The sequence below is a fragment of the Aethalodelphis obliquidens genome, unplaced genomic scaffold (assembly GCF_003676395.1).
Source record: "Aethalodelphis obliquidens isolate GAN/ISIS:26980383/991018 unplaced genomic scaffold, ASM367639v1 scaffold1, whole genome shotgun sequence".
NCBI lineage: Eukaryota > Metazoa > Chordata > Mammalia > Artiodactyla > Delphinidae > Aethalodelphis > Aethalodelphis obliquidens.
The window spans coordinates 27,829,918-27,850,421 of record NW_020837945.1 but is presented as its reverse complement, the minus strand read 5'-3'; the positions used below and the strand labels follow the sequence as shown (position 1 = coordinate 27,850,421).

The 20,504-nt window shown below is 38.0% G+C and overlaps 1 pseudogene; it reads left to right on the top strand.

Annotated features, from left to right (window-relative positions):
* Nucleotides 1-3,228: 3,228 nt before the first annotated feature.
* LOC113617792 (40S ribosomal protein SA pseudogene) lies at nt 3,229-4,052 on the top strand (annotated as a pseudogene).
* The last annotated feature ends 16,452 nt before the right edge of the window (nt 4,053-20,504 follow it).

Here is a 20,504-nt window from a genome sequence, read left to right as displayed (position 1 = left end):
TGGTTTGTTACAACATCTGTCAGTGACCACCTCATACTAACAAAAAACAAGAGACAAAAATAAAACTTTCTCTATTTGTAATTTTGGAAGAAAAAATATCACTTTCCTTTACCTTTCAGGTTGTTGGCTGGATCTCTGTAACAAAAGACAGATTAATTAGAGAAAAGCATATAAATTTATTTAATGTCAGTTTTCTGTGACACAGGAGCCTTCAAAAGGAAGTAAAGACCAAAGAAGCAGTTAAACCTAAGTGTTTTTTATGCTGGGTTTGATGAAGAGTGGAAAGATGAGGAAAGATATGACAGGACAAAGGGTACAAGGTAACTGTAGTCAAATGGGGGAAACTTAGCAGGACCTGTACATTCACGTTCAGAGATAAGGCTGCTCCTTTCCTCCTGCTATAGAAAGGGCACCTCTCACTTGAGGGCCTTATGCCTTGTTTCAGGGGAGAAGGGGGTGGAGAGTCCTTCCAGCACCTTCCATTTCTCAAATTCCTTCAATTTAAAATATTCAATATACAACAGTGCCATATTTGGAGTTAGCACGTTCTAAACCCCATCAGTAATAATACTTTCCCTTTATTCCAGAAGAGCTTTAATAATCAAAATAATCCTGGGACTTCCCTTGTGGCGCAGTGGTTAAGAATCTGCCTGCCAATGCAGGGGACATGGGTTTGCGCCCTGGTCCAGGAAGATCGCACATGTCTTACAGCAACTAAGCCCTTGTGCCACAACTACTGAGCCTGCACTGTAGAGCCTGTGAGCCACAACTACTGAGCACAAGTGCCACAACTACTGAAGCCAATATGCCTATAGCCCGTGCTCCGCAACAAGAGAAGCCACCGCAATGAGAAGCCCACACACCACAACGAAGAGTAGCCCCAGCTCGCTGCAACTAGAGAAAGCCCGTGCCCAGCAAATGGCTTGGTTGCAAAGACCCAACACAGCCAAAAATAAATTAATTCATTAAAAGAAAAAAAAACTCTGTAGGAGGTGCTTCACCTATTTACCAAAAAAAAAAAAAAAAAAAAAAAAATTCCTGAGATTGTGACACAAAATGTGATTTTTAAAAGTATTTTAGGGGGCTTCCCTGGTGGTGCAGTGGTTGAGAGTCCGCCTGCTGAGGCAGCGGACATGGGTTCGTGCCCCGGTCCGGGAAGATCCCACATGCCGCAGAGCAGCTGGGCCCGTGAGCCATGGCCTCTGAGCCTGCGCTTCCGGAGCCTGTGCTCCGCAACGGGAGAGGCCACAACAGTAAGAGGCCGGCGTACCGCAAAAAAAAAAAAAAAAAAAAAAAAGTATTTTAGGTTAAGAAACCAGAGCAAGTAGTTTCATAAATACAGTGAAATGCTGAACTTGATCAAAGTTTCCAGATACTGTAAGTTATTTAAATAAATATATTAATACCCAAAATAGACAGAATAAAATAAGACCAAACATTACTCTTGATTAATGGGAGTATAAATAAGGTAACCTCTGAGGAAGATTTCGTGAAATGGCAGTGACTGCTATTACTATGTTTATTAATTGAGAAGCAACAGTTTCATAAATTAAATAACTGAAAGCAATGTTCACTATGTCAACAGTGAAAACTGACAAAAATTAAAATATTAAATGTCAACAAATACTAAACACTCACAGTTTTTTTTAATTAAGTTTTACAATATACTTAAATGACAAGATATTTAGTTCCGATAGAATATTTTTAAATCTTGCATTTAACTATTATTTGTGCCTACAAGTTTAGAAACTTACAATTAGAAATAATTTGATTAGACTTCTGGGTTCAGCTCTGACAGACAAAAAATTTGGAAGTTGTTACTGCTGTCCTTACGATAAGAAAAGGCTGGATCAACTGAAAATCCATGACTATCCTTGAACACGTCAGAGAACTGAGGTTGCAGGGCAAATTACCAGGCAGAAATCTGAAGAGACAAGTTCATGCAGAGACACACAGGTGAGACTTGCTGACCTGAAGCAGAAGCTGCTGGAGCCATAAACTGGTAGGAACACAAACAGTAATTTTGGTGAATACCTGGCTGGAAGCAGAACGTGGATTAAGGTAAGAGAGAGAGACTTCCCGGGCTGCAGTCTTAAGAGGGTCCCTACATTTTCATGGGCTTTGTGTCTGGTACCTCCACTAGGTTCTCACCATGAAGATCCAAGAAAGATCCCCGTGGCGTTCGGGGAGAAGGGAAGAGTAATCATTGTGAAATAAACCAACAGTTGAACCATAATGAAGGATACTCTCCTGGCAAAAGGCCTTTTTCAGAGCCTTATCCCAGCTGGTGGAAGGGAACCCCTCCCGTTCCACCCCCCTCCAGGCTTCCTGTTTCACCTGAAGAGGGAAAACAAAAACAGAAAACAAAAGCATAGTCAACAGGGATCGGAGGTTCAAGGAAATAGATTGGGAAGGCTGCAGCCAGGGAAGGGAGTGCTGGGCGGTGGGTAGGGGAAGCTGTACCATGGAGAAACACCTGTGAAGGTCACAGTCCAAGATCAAGGCTGATTAAAACACTGAAATTTAATTGAAAGATTATAGAACGCTCCCCCTTGCCCACACCATACTACCACACCAACAGGGCTCCAGTAAAACAGTAGATTACACCTCTAAGTCCTATAAGAAGCAGACTCTCTCTGAGGCGGCATTCTCAGGAAAGCCCAATGTCAAGAGGAAAAACAAAGCAAGGACACTAGAGGAATTCGAATTTTCTAGAACCTATTGCTACAGCAAAAGTTAACATAAATCTTCATACTAAAACCCTATTTACCTCATTCTAATTATTCATACATATCATATTCACCTTTCTTTTTTTTTTTTTTTGCGGTACGCGGGCCTCTCACTGTTGTGGCCTCTCCCGTTGCGGAGCACAGGCTCCAGATGCGCAGGCTCAGCGGCCGTGGCTCACGGGCCGAGCCGCTCCGCGGCATGTGGGATCGTCCCAGGACCCGTGTTCCCTGCATCGGCAGGCGGACTCTCAACCACTGCGCCACCAAGGAAGCCCCACATTCACCTTTCAACCAAAAATTACAAGGCCTGCCAAAGCCAAGAAAAACCAGACTGAAGTGACAGAGCAAGCATTAGAACCAGACTTAGATGTGATACAGATTTGGGGATTATCAGACAGAGAATTGAAAATGGCTGTGATTAGCCTTTATGTGCTACCCAGAGAGGGGTCCATACAGCATTGTTCTGGGTTCTGTTGTAAGTTAGAGGGAAACTTTCACAATGTCCAGAGGCCTCAATGTCCTGCAAATAAAGAGGAAGAGTTCCTTAAATTCCTCGCAGCAGGAACACACTTAGGTGGTACCAACCTTGACTTCTAAATGGAATAGTCCATCACCAAAGGTAAAGTGATAGCATCTACGTCATAAATCTGAAGAAAATCTGAAAGAAGCTTCTGCCGGCAGCTGGTGCCATTGTTGCCTTTGAAAACCCAGCTGATGTCAGTGTCATATCATCCAGGAATATTGGCCAGTGAGCTGAGCTGAAGTTTTCTGCTCTATTGCTAGCTGCCTTACTCCTAGAACTTGGAACTAGATCCAGGAAGCCTTACTGGAGCCGAGACTTTTGGTGGTTACTGATCCCAGGGCTGACAACCAGCCTCTCACAGGGGCATCTCCTGCCTACTATTGCTCTGTGTGACACAGACTCTCCTCTGTGCTATATGGACATTGCCACCCATACAAGGGAGCTCACTCAGCAGGTCTGATGTGATGGATGCTGCCCCAGAAGTTCTACGTGTGCGTGGCACCGTCTCCCAGGAACACTCGTGGAAGGTCATGCTTGATCTCTACTTCTACAGAAATCCTAAAGAGATTGAAAAGGAGGAGGAGGGTGCTGCTGAAAAGGCTGTGACCAAGGAAAAATTTCAGAGTGAATGCACTGCTCCAGCTCCTGAGTTTACTGTTACTCAACCCGAGGTCTCAGGCTGGGCTGAAGGCATGAAGGTTCCTTCTGTGCCTTTTCAGCAGTTTACTGCTGAAGAATAGTCTGCAACTCCCACTGCTCAGGCCATTGGACACATAGGAGCAACCACTGAGTGTTCTTAAGCTGTTCATCTACAGATTCTTAAACAGAAAATGGAAATAAGGTTGTTGGAAAATAAACAGTTTCTGAAAATTTTTTTAATAAAACAAAATAACTATGATCAATATGATAAGGGCCCTAATGAAAAAAAAAAAGGACAACATGCAAGAACAGAGACTTAGTATAAGCAGAGAGATGAAAAATCTAAGAAAGAATCTAAAAGAAATGTAAGAAGTCAAAAAACACTGTAACAGAAATGAAGACTGCTTTCTATGGGCTCATCAGTAGATGTGACATGGCCGAGGAAAGAATCAGTGAGCTTGAAGATAGATCAGTAGAAATAGTTTAGTTAAGGAATCTAAAGGTTGGAAGAGACATTAAAAGTTATCTAATATATCTTCTCATTTTCCTTCTGAAAATTTGGATTAAAAATACATTCTCTTTTCTGATGGTATGCCAATGATGTAAATAATTATCTAACTCTTGCCATCAAGACTATTGCAAATAGAAGCATATCATTTTGACACAACTAACACAGATGTAACAACTTTAGGCATTTAAATACCATTTGCCTATAAAGAACAATGCAACACACAAGTTATAAACATTTATGATTTAATTTGGAAAATTAGAACAGGATTTATCCCACTATTGCATATTATCATGAACGATTCTTTTTAACATCTTTGTACTGTCATTCTTTACTAAATGCCCTACATTTTTCATGCTTTATTTTTATACTTGTCTACTGCTACTTTGATCCTATCTGGCATTAAGGATCAGTTGTCAAACATTGAAACTAAAAGCTTTTATCTATGGCCTTGCCTCCTTGGATTCCAGTATTCAACATCACTCAGTCAGTGTTCAACTTCAGTCCAGCTGTTCATGTTTGCACATTTAGGTAACTTGCTTCCAAATATTCATGACAGTGAACCACTGAAAGTCAAGTTACTGCTAAGTGGACTTTTTTATATATTGTGATGTCAGAAGAATAGTGCAGTAGTTTCTTAAGATTATTAGCTTTTCCGGGTTTCATTGAATGAAATTGGTGTTTAAGCGCGTATTCACATATTTCATGTACTCATATGTGAAATTCTGTGCTAGTGTAGAGGTGGCTAAGAAGAGGTGGCCCCTGCCTTCAAGGCATGATCAAGCTAGAACTGTAGTATTAGAATCAACTTGGAAGATTTTTAAAATTCTGTCATTCAGCCTTGTTTAAGTCAAAGTCCAGACATATAATATTTCTTAAGAATGTCTCAGATAATTTTAATGTGCCACCAGGATTAGAATTACTGAACTATATTGATAAAAAATATCATGCAAATAGATTGAAAGTGATAGATAAGGATGTTACACACACATACACACACACACACATGCATGCACTCGTGAGATTTCAGAGGGTGGGGAGTTCATGTTCAACGGAGAGAGGGCAACAAATGTTTCTGAGCTTAAAGGGCTGTAAAGATTTTGGAGAGGAATACCTGACTGAGTGGAGTCGCATTCCTGGCAGGGGGAACTAATAATGAAAGAAAACAAATAAATGCACTTGACAATGACCTTTTTGAATGATATAGAGAGGAGCCAGACCCAGAAGAGAATACCGCAAGGAACTGTGGGAAGTAAGGTAAGACAGAGAACAGGGTCCCACACTGAGAAGACCTTAAAAACTTGAATTTCAGGGTGATGTCATTATAAAGCATTTCTTAAATAGTTTTTATTTTTTGCATTATTTAATTATCAGGACACTTAAATCCATGATCCTGTTACCCAGCTTAAGTATTAAACTTTATTAATGCAGTTGATATCTCTCCCTTCCCTAATCATAACTGTCCCACCCTCTGCAGAGGTAATCCTCATCCTAAATTTGGTGTTTATTATTCTCATACATTTCTTAATACTTAGATACATAGGGACTTATTTTCCCAAACAAAACCAATTTTTCAAGTTAAAAATTTATTGTAAAGAATTGAAGGGAATAAATATGGCATTGAGTTTACAGACAAAGGAATGGATATCAAGGAATGGGAAGGAAATTTAGCACCTTAAATATAGAGAATGAGGAAACAATGAGTCAGACAAAGGTGCTGGGCTTTGACCTGAGAGATTAGAATCATAATGTGGTGTTGACAGGTTCAATGAATCATGGAGGGAGAACTGGTTCCTGGCAGTGTAGATGCTGTTTTGTGGAATTTGGCTCTATTGACCATTCCCTCCTTGATGAAGCACTCGCCTCATGGCTTTCTGCCATAACTCTCTTTCGACTTTGTTTCTCCCTCTCCCATTGTTCTTTCTCAGTCTCCCTCATGGCTTCCATTTTGTGTTACAGCTCACACGTCCCTGGGTAGACTCATTTCCTTCCAGGGCCTTAACACACAAATGCTGATGACTTCCAAATCTGTCTGGTCAACATGTATGTTTCCTCAGTTCTAGACCTGGATATCTAATTGCTTGTGGTTATCTAGCTCCACAGTCACTTTCAGTGTGTCCAAAATTAGTCCTATTACCATCTTATTCTCCTTCTGTTTTATTCATCTTTTTAATGACATATTCCCTCTCCCTTTACTCTCTATCTTTGCAAATCACTCCCAAGATCTATCTTCTTACCCAAGCTAGAAAACTTTCCCACGCTTTTCCCTAAACATCAGCTGTGCCCGCTAATTCATGCTATGTCAAGTCAACTTCCTTAATTGTGCTTGTATTGACCCCTCCCCAACTCTCTCCACTACCCGAATCTCAGGTTCATTTTGTCTCTTCCCTGGTCAATTATGACAGTCTGTAACCTTATCTCCCCAGCCTCAGTTTTGTCCAACTCCTGCTATCTGTCTCCCATCTGCTCTCAGAGTGATTTTCTTTTTCTTTTTTTTTTTTTTTGCTGTACGTGGGCCTCTCACTGTTGTGGCCTCTCCCGTTGCGGAGCACAGGCTCCGGACACGCAGGCTCAGCGGCCATGGCTCTATGGGCCCAGCCGCTCCGCGGCATGTGGGATCTTCCCAGACCGGGGCACGAACCCGTGTCCCCTGCATCGGCAGGCGGACTCTCAACCACTGCGCCACCAGGGAAGCCCTGCTCTCAGAGCGATTTTCTTAAATATAAATATGATCATTTCCTGCCCTTACGTAGTAAAAAAAAAAAAAAAGAACCCATTACCTTCTGCAGAGGCTTCCCATTTTGCTCTTCTGAGCCCTAATTAGGATTCTACAGAGTTGACTCAAAGGCAACCAATGGTACAAAGTTAGAGGCTGAAAGGGCAGATGACTCTTTTGGGCAAGACATAAAAGAGTTTTAGATCTGTGTCCTAAGGCAAAAGAAATAAATGCAAAAATAAACAAATGGGACCCAATTAGTCTTAAAAGCTTTTGCACAGCAAAGGAATCCATTGACAAAATGAAAAGACAACCTATGGAATGGAAGAATATATTTGCAAATGATATGACAGATAAGGGGTTAATATCCAAAATATATAAACAGCTCTTACAACTCAATATCAAAAAAATAAACAACCCAATCAAAAAATGGAAGAAGACCTGAATAGATATTTTTCCAAAGACGACGACATACAGGTGGCTAACAGGCACATGAAAGGATGCTCAACATCACTAATTAAAACAGAAATGTAAATCAAAACAACAACAAGATATCATCTCACACCTGTCAGAATGGGTATCATCAAAAAGAACACAAATAACAAATGCTGGAGAGAGTGTGGAGAAAAGGGGACACGTACACTGTTGCTGGGAATGTAAATTGGTGCAGCCACTATAAAAAACAATATGAAGCTTTCTCAAAAAACTGAAAATAGAACTGCTATATGATCCAGCAATTCCACCCCTGGGTATACCTCCAGAAAAAATGAAAACACTAATTTGAAAAGATACATGAACCCAATGTTCATAGCAGCACTATTTACAATAGCCAAGATACGGAAGCAACCCAAATACCCATCAATGGATAAAGAGATGTGATACATATATATACACACACAATGAAATGTTACTTATATATGGAATATAAAAAATAATATAAATGAATGTATATGCAAAACAGAAACAGACTCAGATATAGATAAAAAGCTGGAGGTTATCAAAGGGGATAGGGGCAAATTTGGGGTATGGGATTAAGAAGTACAAACTATGTATAAAACAGATAAGCAACAAGGACATATTATACAGCACAGGGAATTATAGCCACTATCTTGTAATAACTTTTAATGGAGTATAATTTGTAAAAATACTGAATCATTATGCTGTATACCTAAAACTAATATAATATTGTAAATCAATTATACTTCAATAAAACTTCTTTTAAATGTGATATTTTCACTATCATTATTTTTTCCAAAAAAAGAAGAGTTGGGAGAATTCCCCGGTGGTCCAGTGGTTAGGACTCCATGCTGTCACTGCCAAGGGCCTGAGTTGCATCCCTGGTTGGGGAACTAAAAATCCCACAAGCTGTGCAGCACAGCCAAAAAAAAAAAAAGAGTTGGGTTCAAAAGCCACAGGTCCTTTCCTCAGCTTCTATCCTTCTGTTAAGTAAATCATTTCCCTAGTATTTATTGAGCACCTACCATGTGCCAGATATTCTTCTCAGTGCTGTTATACATGAACTCTTTTAACTTTCACAACAACTCATGGATGTAGGTAATATTTTTATTCCCACCTTACAGATAAGGAAATGAGTCATATAGATGTTAAATTACCCAACGTCACTCAGCTTGGTGGAGTCAAGAACCAGGACTTTAATCCAGGTAATTTGACTCTAGAATTTTGCTACTCAAAGTAGGATACATGACCAGCAGAATTGTATCACTGGTCATATTATTAAAAATTCAGACCTTCTGCCTCCATCCCAAACTTACTCAATCAGAATATGACTTTCTACAGGATTCCCAGGTGATGTGTATGTCCATTCATTTTTGAAAAGCACTGGGTTCTTAACTATTATATTGCCCCCATATGTCAGTAATTCACTTCCTCTTTCTTCTTTAGACACATGGGCTGGCTCTTCTTTTTTATGGGCCTGTCAGAAGCAAAATACAAACCCAGAATCTCTTCTTTACATTTCACTGAAGGGATGATAGCAAGAGGAACCCCATTTGTAATATATGAACGTGAGCTCCCAGTAGCGAGCTGAGCCTTCCTGAACACTCCTCCTTTTATGGCTGTTTCATCATTTGTCTTGAAACTGGCATCTGATAATCTCAGCATAGTGAAGACAGGAAATTAAGAAGCTAGAACTTTTCTGGTCAAGGGAAGTATAAACCAGTTATGCTAATAGTTATTATTCTAACCAGTTCTTGGTGTAGGTGAATTTTACAGCTCCTGAAGAGGAAGTAAGGGACTGATGTTCAGAATGAACCCTGGCTGTCCAAACACTTGATATTAAGTTAGTACCACTGGCTAAGCAGGCAGGAGGAAGGGGTGAAAGCTGCTATGGCTTAGAGACCAAGTAGCAGGGAAAGTTGGAGATCAGATGCCATTACAACCCTAATTGACATCATAATCACACATCACAATCTTAACAGCGAATTTAGGTGACACGTATCTTCTAAGTTAATACGGAAGGAGCAGGTGGGTTTCAGGATATACTGTAAACCATTTATGTTTATGAAACTCACTCATAGGGGCTTTTCAGGCCAGCCCCAGCCTTGGCTCCTAAGTCACCTGGAGATTGTCACCAGCACTTTGCTGCGTGTCTCACAGAGTGCTCAAAACCCAGCCAAACAGTAATGATAAATGGATGGTTTACAGAGATGGTTCGGAGAGATGGAGAATGTGCCACATCACACACCATGTGGCAGAAACTTAAGCAAAATCCTCATTAGACATGAGGATTCTTCATATCTTTCTTTCCTAAGTGCTTTCTTCCCAATCTAGCTTTTTTCGCCTTTTCTTTCTTTCCTCCTTTCTTTTTTCACACAGTATCTAGCTAACTGCTGATCGTTACAAGCATGAACTCTAATTCTAAGTTAAATGACTTAAGCAAAACATAGAGTGGAGAGTTCAAAAAAGAGTAATTCATTTTCTAGCTGGTTTTACTATCTACAGCATCCATTCAGGGTCCTTATTCTCAGGATCCTGCCAAACAAAAGCAGGTTTCTTCCTAGCTGGGGGTAGGGATATCTATTGTTAAGAAGATAACAATAGTTTCTCCATACTGCTATATTCTCCTCTGTTGTAGTACTTCTTCATGGTTATTATTTATATATATATATATATATATATATATATATATATATATATATATAGAACTAAGACTAAAATCCTTTACCCTATTGGCAAAGGTCTGAGTGGACATGCCATTCTCAACATATACAAGACAAGGTGCTTGCTTGTTGGATGGACGTATTTATGTGAAAAGCATTTTAAACAGGTCTTTGTGTACTTCAGTGACCCTGGGTACCTCACACACACCTAATCAGAGAGGCCCGACTTATATATATTTTTATACATTGGATTTCCACATGATATTTCTTAGGAAAAGGAGCTCCAATTCAAGAAGCAGTTTTTAAAATATCAAAAACAAGTGACAGACAACATAAAGTCTTACAAGTGCAAATTTATTTGCGTGGTGCAGGACTCTACATTATCTGGCCTCTGCCAGCCTTCCCAGCCTTAACTCCTGCTGTTCTCTTCTTACCCCACCAAGCCCTGATGCTGCCAACCAAAACTCTTGGGGTTCCCAGAAAGCACACGATGCTTCAGGCTTCTGTGCCTTCGCTTGTGCGGCTCTATCCATTTACCTGGGGAGCACTTATATCCATTTTGAGACACAATTTGTGTTACTGTGGCAATGAAGATGTCCTGGCTGCTGTAACAAAGCACCATAGACTGGGTGGCATAAATCACCTAGTGGTTTCTTTGCTCACAATCCCGGAGGCTGGAAGTCCAAGATCAGGGTGGCAGCATGGTTGTGTTCTGGTGAGGGCACTCCTCCAGGGTACAGGCTGCTGACTTCTCACTGTGTCCTCGTATGGGGGAAAGAGGGCGAGAGAGCTCTCTGGGGTCCCTTTTATAAGGACACTAATCCATTCGTGAGGGTTAGTTAATTCTTGAGGGCTCTGCCCTCAAGACCTAGTTACTTTCCAAAGGCCAACCTCCTAAAATCACTACGTAAGGGATTAGGATTTCCACATATGGATTTCACTGGGGGACACAAACATTCAGTCCATTGCACTGATCTTCCCCATTAGAAGTGATCACATCTGTTCTTGTTACCCTGAACATACTCATATCACTGTACCTATATCACTTGTATTAACATGTGTTTTTGCTTTTATAGACAATAAGCTTTTTGACAGCAAGGACTCTTTTTCTTATTTGTCCTTGAACATCAGCCAGTGTCTGACTAATGTAAATATCCTTTGAATCTTTGAATGGGAATTCATTTGAATGGTTATTTCCAATCATAAACAACAACAGACTTTGATGCAAGAAAAGTCGCATAGGTGTACAGTCTGCATTAAGGCATAATTCTTCTTGAGAAGAGGTAATATGCCATGGATCTTTTTTTCCACTCTTGTATTTGTTTTCAAAGTGTTTCAGGTAAATATACAACATTAATAGTTTAGTCAGAACCAGTATCAATAGTGCATTACAAGATAAAGGTGTAATTTTCAACTACTTCATAAAGTCTGAAAGGGCTCTCTAAAGTCTCAACAACAACAAAAAAAACCCCAAAAAACCCAACTGTGAATGAATCTTAATTTTTAAAAAATTTCTAAAATTTTGTCAAATTCTGTTGACAAACAGATTTTTTCCTAAGAATAATTCCATAATTTCATATATCCCCAACTGCTGTGTCTGCTTATTAAGAAAATAAACTTATAAAAATAAACATTTTCAGAAAGTTTGCAATATATATATTTGCATATATGTGTGTGTGTATGTGTGTGTATATATATGTGTATATGTATATATATAAGTATATATGTGTGTATATATATATATATATATATATATATACATATATGACATGATACTTAGCAGGTAGTGATTGTCTTCTAGAATTGTTATTAGATACCTGGAAAAATTGAAAAGCAATAAGAAAGATTTACAAATTAATTTTCATTCTAAAAAGTAAGGCATACATTTGTGTTTGAATGTGTGTCAATAAGATGCACTGCCTGACAGCACAAGAATATTGTGAAAAACTATCACTATGTTTTAAAAATGAGAAGTCAGAGTTAGGGCAAGAAATTAATGCAGACCAGACCACTTATACCTTGGAATTAGCATAGACTTGAATTAAAACTGAGATTGTTAAGAGTTCTTTTCTAATTGCACTGTAATAGAAAAAATCTATTTCTAGCCCTGTAATTTATTCGTATTCATTCCATGACTCACATTTATGATTAAATATGGACACTGCCTGGATATTCATCTAGATATAAAGGAAAGAAAAAAGCTGTTTATCACCTTAAGCATAGAATTAGTAAAAAAAACACATTAAGGTGTGAAAAATGAGCAACTATTAGTATGATATTTTATCCAAAATATGAAAGGCAACTACTTAACCTTCTAAATTCAATAAATCCTGTTATATAGGCAGAATATACTCTTTTCAAATGCCAACTTTATGTTCAGAAAAAAACAGATACCAAAAAAAAAAAACCCCACCAAAATCTGAAGAATCTTTTTATCTCCAAAAAAGAGAAGACAATAATTCCCAACTGTGTACATATTACTTGCATTCCTCAACAGCTTAGTCCAAGAATAAGCAAGTATCTTAGGTTTTCATTTAGCTGAATTGAGGAATAAGAATATATAAATTTCCCTAGATTTTTAGTTATTAATAAACAGAATATAAATATAATTTTTGGCTTTGAGGACATCCCTGAGTACAATTTTTTGTCATTAAGTTTTCTTTTTGTCAGTTGTTCCCAAAGAGAATATCAATGTTGAAACTCAGAAGCCAATTCCAATTTGTTTTAGTGCACGTCTAGTATCCGAGAGGTTTTCTATTTAATATTTAAACATGTTAATAAATATTTAAACAGCAAGTACTTGTGCTGGGTAAATTCTAACCACAGTAGAATGGAAACTACTTTACTGTTCCCAATTACCTTAAGTTGGTAATTCTCAGATATGAGGCTTTTTGATGTGTGATTGTGTATGTGTGTGAGTGTGTGTGTATGTATGTGTAATCACTTTCAGTCTACTCAATGTAAAGTAATTTCCAGATTAATTTTGGGCCAAGTTGAATAAGCAATAAAGCTAGTTGGAAGATTAAAATGACTCTTCTTAAACTTTTTAGTATATGCTTTTGAACAAAATGAAAGTTTTAAGAGGAAACCAAAATTCTTTTCTTTTTTTTTCCTCTTTTCTATTTACTATTATTATTATCCAATAATAATTATTTAACAAGAGATTTACCCTCTTAGCAATTTTTAATGTGTACAATATTATTAACTATAGGCACTATGTTGTACAGTAGTTTCTAAGATGTATTTTTCTTGCATAACCAAAACTTTGTACCATTTGACTAATACCTTCTCATTTCCCCTGCCCCATCCTTTTGGGGGTTGAGGTTATTTGTTTTCCTTCCATCTTTGTCCGTGGAAAATATGAGATAATAAAAGGGAGTTATTTTAAGCCTCTGAGTTTGTGGTAATTTATTATGCAGCATAGAAAACTAATATGCAAGCCTATGGAATATTACAGGTAACTCTGGTAGCCTTTTACCATTATAATACATTTTTACATGTCTATATTCTCATACACTTCGTGAGAGCTGGACTCCTCTTTGGTTCTCTTTGTGTCTCTCTTTACTTAGTGCTTAAACATTCCTTGAATGTTCTTTGAATGAATAAATTAATGGATGAATTCCTTTTTGTTGTACGCTGGTTCTTTTTCAGTTCAATCTTTCTGCTAAGAAACTACCCTTCCCATCTCCTCGTTTTATTCCTTCCTCTGACTGTTCTCAACTGGAGAAATGGTTATATCCAATAACCAGCCATTTCTGGTTATAATTAGCAAGCATTACCATTGCCAAGTATAGTGAAAGTTTATCCCCTTGGGTTTGGGTGTCCATGTGAGCTATTCAAATTAATGTATTGATATCTTTCTTCATATTCAATCATAAAGATATTTTTCCATTGGCATATCATCAGCTGTCACTTAACAATTATTAGGACATTCTTAAAATGGATTTCCCATAAAAGTTGTCCAATTAGAAATACTACAAGATACAATTACTCTATACATTCTGTTACTTAGGAAAAACTGTGTCAGTCAGGGTTCATGGTGACAGAAATCAATTCTGCCTTTAAGAAAATAGTGTTGGAAACCTACCTGGCAGTTGACAGGATAAAAAGAAGGATAGAGAATTTGGATTGGAAAAATAGGTCGGAACCAGGGGAAGATGGAAAGTTAGAACCCAAGCTAAAGTGATGACCTTCATGCTGTCAGTGCAGCGTGTTGCTACATTCTTGGCTTGACGCTGGACATCACTCACGAAGCCCTCATCACCACCATCCTCCCATTTGACCCCCACTCCCACCACCAGCAATAATTCTCAATTGTCTCTTTTTTTGCCTCACTAGCTAAAGATTCAGTGGACTGGGGAAGCATCTGATTGGCAGAGCATTCTATGGCTCTAGGAGAGCAAGTATCTGGCATTTTGGTTTCTGTAGCAGTAGGTGGAACCCTACCTCTCACCAAGACACAATGGCCATTTGTCCAAACATGGGGTTTAGATAGTGGGCTGCCTCCACCCCAAAACACAACCCCTGATACATCCAGTACAAAGTGTTGGTGTTTTTCTTAACATAGGCTTAGTTGGATGGAATTGTTGAAAGAAAACAGATAAGAGTTTTCAGAAAGACTTGAAACAAGGACAGAGAAATCTGGAACATGAGAGTAAGATTATTTAATGGCCAAGTGTACAACCACTTTTGGCAATAGTTACATAAAGAAGGAAATAACCCCAAATGGTTCTGGAGAATTCTTGTCTTCCCAGAAATTGCCATTCATATGCACAGCTGTGGATAATTCCATTTAAGTGAATGAGGATTCTGCAACGTTCAAAAAATGTGATAGCCATACTGAAGAGTGTGTTTTTTCACTCAGTGTCTCCTACTCACCAGCTAACTGTTATAGAGATTCTGGCTACAGGGTTTCCTGCCCATCTCCTCCAGGTAATTGGTTCAAAACAAATACAATAGGTTCATGATCATTTACTTCAAATTTCCATGAACCAAAAGTAAAGTTCAAGTTTTTAGTACCTTTATTCAGTAGGCTGGGACATGAGACCTGTGCTGTCAATTACTTCTACTTCACTCTTTCTCCACCAAGGCCTATATCAAATGTCATGCTCTCTGTGAAACCTTGCTTTATTTTCTTAGACTAAGTCCATTTTTCCTTCCTTTGACTTCCAGTAATTTGTAAATAAATTTGCTTATTAACATCTCTTATTTTGTTGTTTATATTCTTGATTCTCCTACCAGATTGTGGACTGTGTCAGAGTAAATACCATCTTCTTTAGGAAGAGTTAGGTGCTCCTTATTCCTGGTTTCCTCATTACCTGGTACACTATGACATTGTTTCTGTAGCTGACTCCCCAGCAGACTGTAGGCTTTTGGGGGTTGAGGTTATTTGTTTTCCTTCCGTCTTTGTCCATGGTACTGAAATTCAAGAGTCAATAGGGTGGGATCATTGGTTTGTCTTAAGTGGACTGGTCATAAACAAGATATAATAAACTTCCATTTATTTGGCAAAATTATCATATTTTTGGAATTCCAGTGAAACTCATGTGTGTGTGTGTGTGTGTGTTTCTGTTTTTTTGGAAGTTAATCCTAACATGCCACGTGAAAAAGAGTTAGCATTACATCACTTACTCTTTGAAGATAGAAAAAAATAAAATTGAGGATTGAGTATAAGCCCTTAATATAAGAAAGCATATCTTCTTCATCTGTTATTGCTCTCCTGACAAAGATCTGCATAAGTGAGTGGTAAGTCAATACCACAATGTACCTTTTTGAATTCATTTTGAATAATGTTGGCAAATGAGGCAGTGTTGCAAAATATATTATCTTCTTAAATCAGCATATGTCAGAGCTAATACACTGGACTAAGAGTCGGATCTGATTTCTTTATTTTTTTATTTAATAAATATTTGCTGAGGTATTATGCTAGGTACAAGGTTTGACATGACCATACACTTGCTGTGTACTGTTGGCAAGTCACTCAACCGCCCTGAGACTAGGCTTCCATATTTGTAGAATGGATATAGAGTATGTCCTGCCTTGTCTCATAGCATAGTTAGTGAGGGTCAAATGAGACACCATATATTCAAGTGATTAATATATGGTAAAGCACTTAAATATAAAGTTATAATACTTATTATGTTCTGTTATTTATAACATGTATAATATAGCTACAAATTATATTAGCTAGTGCAATAAAACTATATTTATTAAATAGCACTATAGCTAGCTCTCAAAACCAATTCCTAATTTCCATAATTTCATACTACCACAATATTATAATAACTTATAACAGTATCATACCTTTGAATTGTCCTCTACCATTTTCAGAGTACTTTGAAGTAAGTCTTCTTTGATCGTTTCAACAGCAGAGAAAGTAAAGTCACCTATCTGCTTTATTTTTTCATTCATATATTTCTAGGGATCTACTTTTCTACATGATAATTTCTAAATCTAGAGCTAAACTGACTTTTGAATGGTACTTAAGTAAGCAAGAAATTTTGGTTCAATTTATTTCTACCTCAGTTTCTCAAAGGATCACCATAGTGATACATGATACCTGAGAGACATAAAGAATTGTCAGATCAGTTTTATTTCTAGTTCTTGCAAAATGCCTGATGACAATGGAAGTCTGCAGTAGTGGGTTTCAACATTTTTTAAATGGACTGCATTTTTTCTAGGACTGCTTTACACACTGAAAAATTATTGAGGACCCCAATGAGATTTTAAGTCTGTAGGCTGTATACCCTTCATATTGGAAGTTACAGCTGAGAAATTTCAATAATATTTATTCATTATTTCATTTAAAAACAAGAAATGCATTACATTTTGATATAAATATTACTTTTATGAAAAGTGACCACCTTTTCCAAAACATAAAAGATGAGCGAGAAGGATGATATTGTTTTACATTTTTGGAAATCTCTGATATCTGGTTTAACAGAAGACAACAGAAATCTCTAATTTGCTTCTACATTCTATCTGTTACCACATATTGCTTGTGTTGAAGAATAAGAGGAAAATCTGGTCTCACACAGATATATAGTTGGAAAAAGGAGCATCTTGCAGACCCCCTGAAAGGGTTTTGAGGACCTCCAGGATCCATTAACCACACTTGAAAAATGGCTGGTCTACAGTGTAGAGGGTTTAAATGCCAAAGCTTTGAAGTCAGACAGACCTTCTACCTGAATTCAATCCAGTTTAATATGTTTTGGTTGTGTGTCCTTAGATAATTTACTTAAATGATAAGACACAACTTCTTCCTCTGTGAAAAGAGTGTAATAATTCCGACTTCATGAGGTTGTGGTAAAAATTAAATTGCTCGGATTGTGAAGTGCTTAGCATAGGTCCTGGCCCACAGTAAGTGTATGGAAAACAGTAGCTGGCTCTAATGTATCATAGGCTGTTTCTCATACCCTGCGCAAAATAGAAGGTCTAGAATAGTCAACCTAACTCATCTGACAGTAAGGACAGTCTTAGATGGAAGGTTCTGAAATTGAAACCAATAGGATCTAATTTTAAAATATGCTATCCTATTTTCACTTATACAAGATTTATTCTCAGTTAATATTGCCACACAATTGCAGGTGTTTATGATAGCCCAAACTAAAGCGGTAGATTTGAACAGAGCCATTTAACTAACCTTCACATAAAAAAATTCCATGCATTGTTGTTAATGCAAAACAGACCAAACTGCTAGACTGAGAAAATAGTAGATTATTGTATATACATCTCATTTTATAAGATGGTAGTAGGTATTCTAAATATACTAAAAACAGTTTCTGAAAGCCTAGAAAGTAGGAAAGGGGATTTTTAAAATTTGGTTTTATTCATTTATTTATTTTTAAAATTTATTTATTTTATTTTTGGCTGCTTTGGGTCTTCGTTGTTGCACATGGGTTTTCTCTAGTTGCAGTGAGCGGGAGCTACTCTTCGTTGCGGTGCATGGGCTTCACATTGCAGTGGCTTCTCTTGTTGTGGAGCACCACTCTAGGCGCATGGGCTTTGGTAGTTGTGGCACACAGGCTCAGTAGTTGTGGCTCGTGGGCTCTAGAGTGCAGGCTCAGTAGTTGTGGTGCACGGGCTTAGTTGCTCCACAGCATGTGGGATCTTCCCAGACCAGGGCTCAAACCCATGTCCCCTGCACTGGCAGGTGGATTCTTAACCACTACGCCATGAGGGAAGCCCTAAATTTGGTTTTATTTTTGTTTATAAATTCATTTTAATTACACTTATTGAGCACCTATTTAGCATAAACATTGTGCAGAATCCAAAAATGAGTAGCACTTCTGCCTAATGTTTAAGGTTTTTTTCCTTTTGTTCTGTTTCTACTTGCTAATAGCTTTGTTTGTCCCAAAATAAATTTCTGACTTGCCATATCTCTAGTATGTATTTTTAAAAATTAAAGACATTTATATCTGAACTTTGTGTCCTTTTTACTATCCAAGAGAGAACACAAATGATCATCAAGGGTCTGAAATTAGTGGTAAACTAGTTGCCCAGGAATAACTAAACTAATTCTTTTGTACATTATATGATATATGAAACTATTACAGAAATGTCAGTAGAACAGTCCCTTCTTAGACTGTCAGATTTTGTAAACTGATCTCACTTAACTCTGCTACTTGCATTGTTTTCCTAGACTCAGAATATTCAAACCCAGCTGAATAATTCTTCTTGGTGTTCATCTAATGGTTTTAACTTCTCAATTTATAGATCATGTGGAATCCCTAATAATAATCATAGCAAGAACCTGCTCACATTTATTATGTATTTACTTTGTGCCTCATGGTGTTCTAAATACTTTACATGTACTTAATCATGTAATCATCAAAATAACCCTATATTATTATTCTCATTTTATAGATTACTGAGACCCAGAGAACATATGACAGTAAAGGTCATGTCAGAAAAACATAGTACTCTCTGAATATTTAAATCAAGGGATAATTCAAAGGATTGGTTACACAGGTAAGGTAGGAGTACACCAAAGAGGGACAGTGAGTTAAATCAGAGTTTAGCAACAGCAAGAAATTATTATGACTCTTAATTTGGAGAGATGATGGAAGGAGGCAAGGTTTCCAGAGCTCAGGGACTTGCTTCACCAGGAGAACCTTGAACCAGGGTAGGTCAATCTGGTGAAAAGTGGAACCACCGAAGAGACATAGCTCAAAGAGATGCCCCCAAGGGGAGAGGGAGAAGGAGAAAGCAGAATGGCCTGGCTTCTCCCTTTCTCTCACATTCTAATACCCCACCTATCCCTTTCATTGGCCAATCCATTCTGAAGCCAGCTGAGCTGAGAGCATGGGATATGCATGGGTAGTTCTTTCCGTGATTCAGAGCAGAGCAATAGAAGTGCAAGGAATGTTCCTGATAGCAAATAGGCAAGGAATATGCAGAAGGCTTTAGGAAGTTGGCCAAGATAAACGAGCTATCAGTCCTCTTTGGGATTTGGACATACGTAGTAATCATATGCCCTGAATAAGGGAGATAGAGGTTTCGAAAAGTGACATTAGTCACTTTCTGATGTGTTTTTTTCTGCCCATATATGTCATAGGACAATTTCAGGGAAATGTTTGCCTACCACTATAGCAGGGGAAGAGAGGTAAGAAATGAGAAAGGGTCTGGGATTCTAAACCATTTTCAGTGTCAGAGTATGCCTTTGAGCATGTTCAAGGTAAGAAGAACAAGTGATTCATGCAAGAAATCTCCACTTTATTGTACTGTCTCTCAGTTGATGAAGTATAGCTTTTTCTCCACGTAGACCTTGCTTTCAAAGTAGACCTTGCAAAGATATAGTTCACATTCAACTAGAATCTGTTTTCAGTTTTTCAAAACTATTCTAATTGGAAGTGTCAATATTGGCAGAAAATGTGGAGATACTATCTTTTAATGTGTTAATGCATCCCTTGACAATCTAAGAGGTTATGGGATGGGGCAGGAAAACAGGATATTTGACGTCACATAGGCATGAAGTATAGGATTATAAGTAAAGTAGGCTAAATATAACTGCTATGAGCTGAATTTTGTTCCCTTAGAGTTCATAGTTTGTCCCAACCCCTAGTACCTCAGAATATAACCATATTTGGAGATAAGATCTTAAGGAGGGATTAAGTTAAAATGAGGCTGTTAGAGTGGGGCCCTAATCCAATATGATTGGTCCTTATAAAAAGAGAAAGAGACACCAGGGGAGTGTGTATACAGAGGGTCAACCAAATATGCAGAGGCAGCATCTGCAAGCCCAGGAAAGAGGCAGCAGGAGAAACCAACC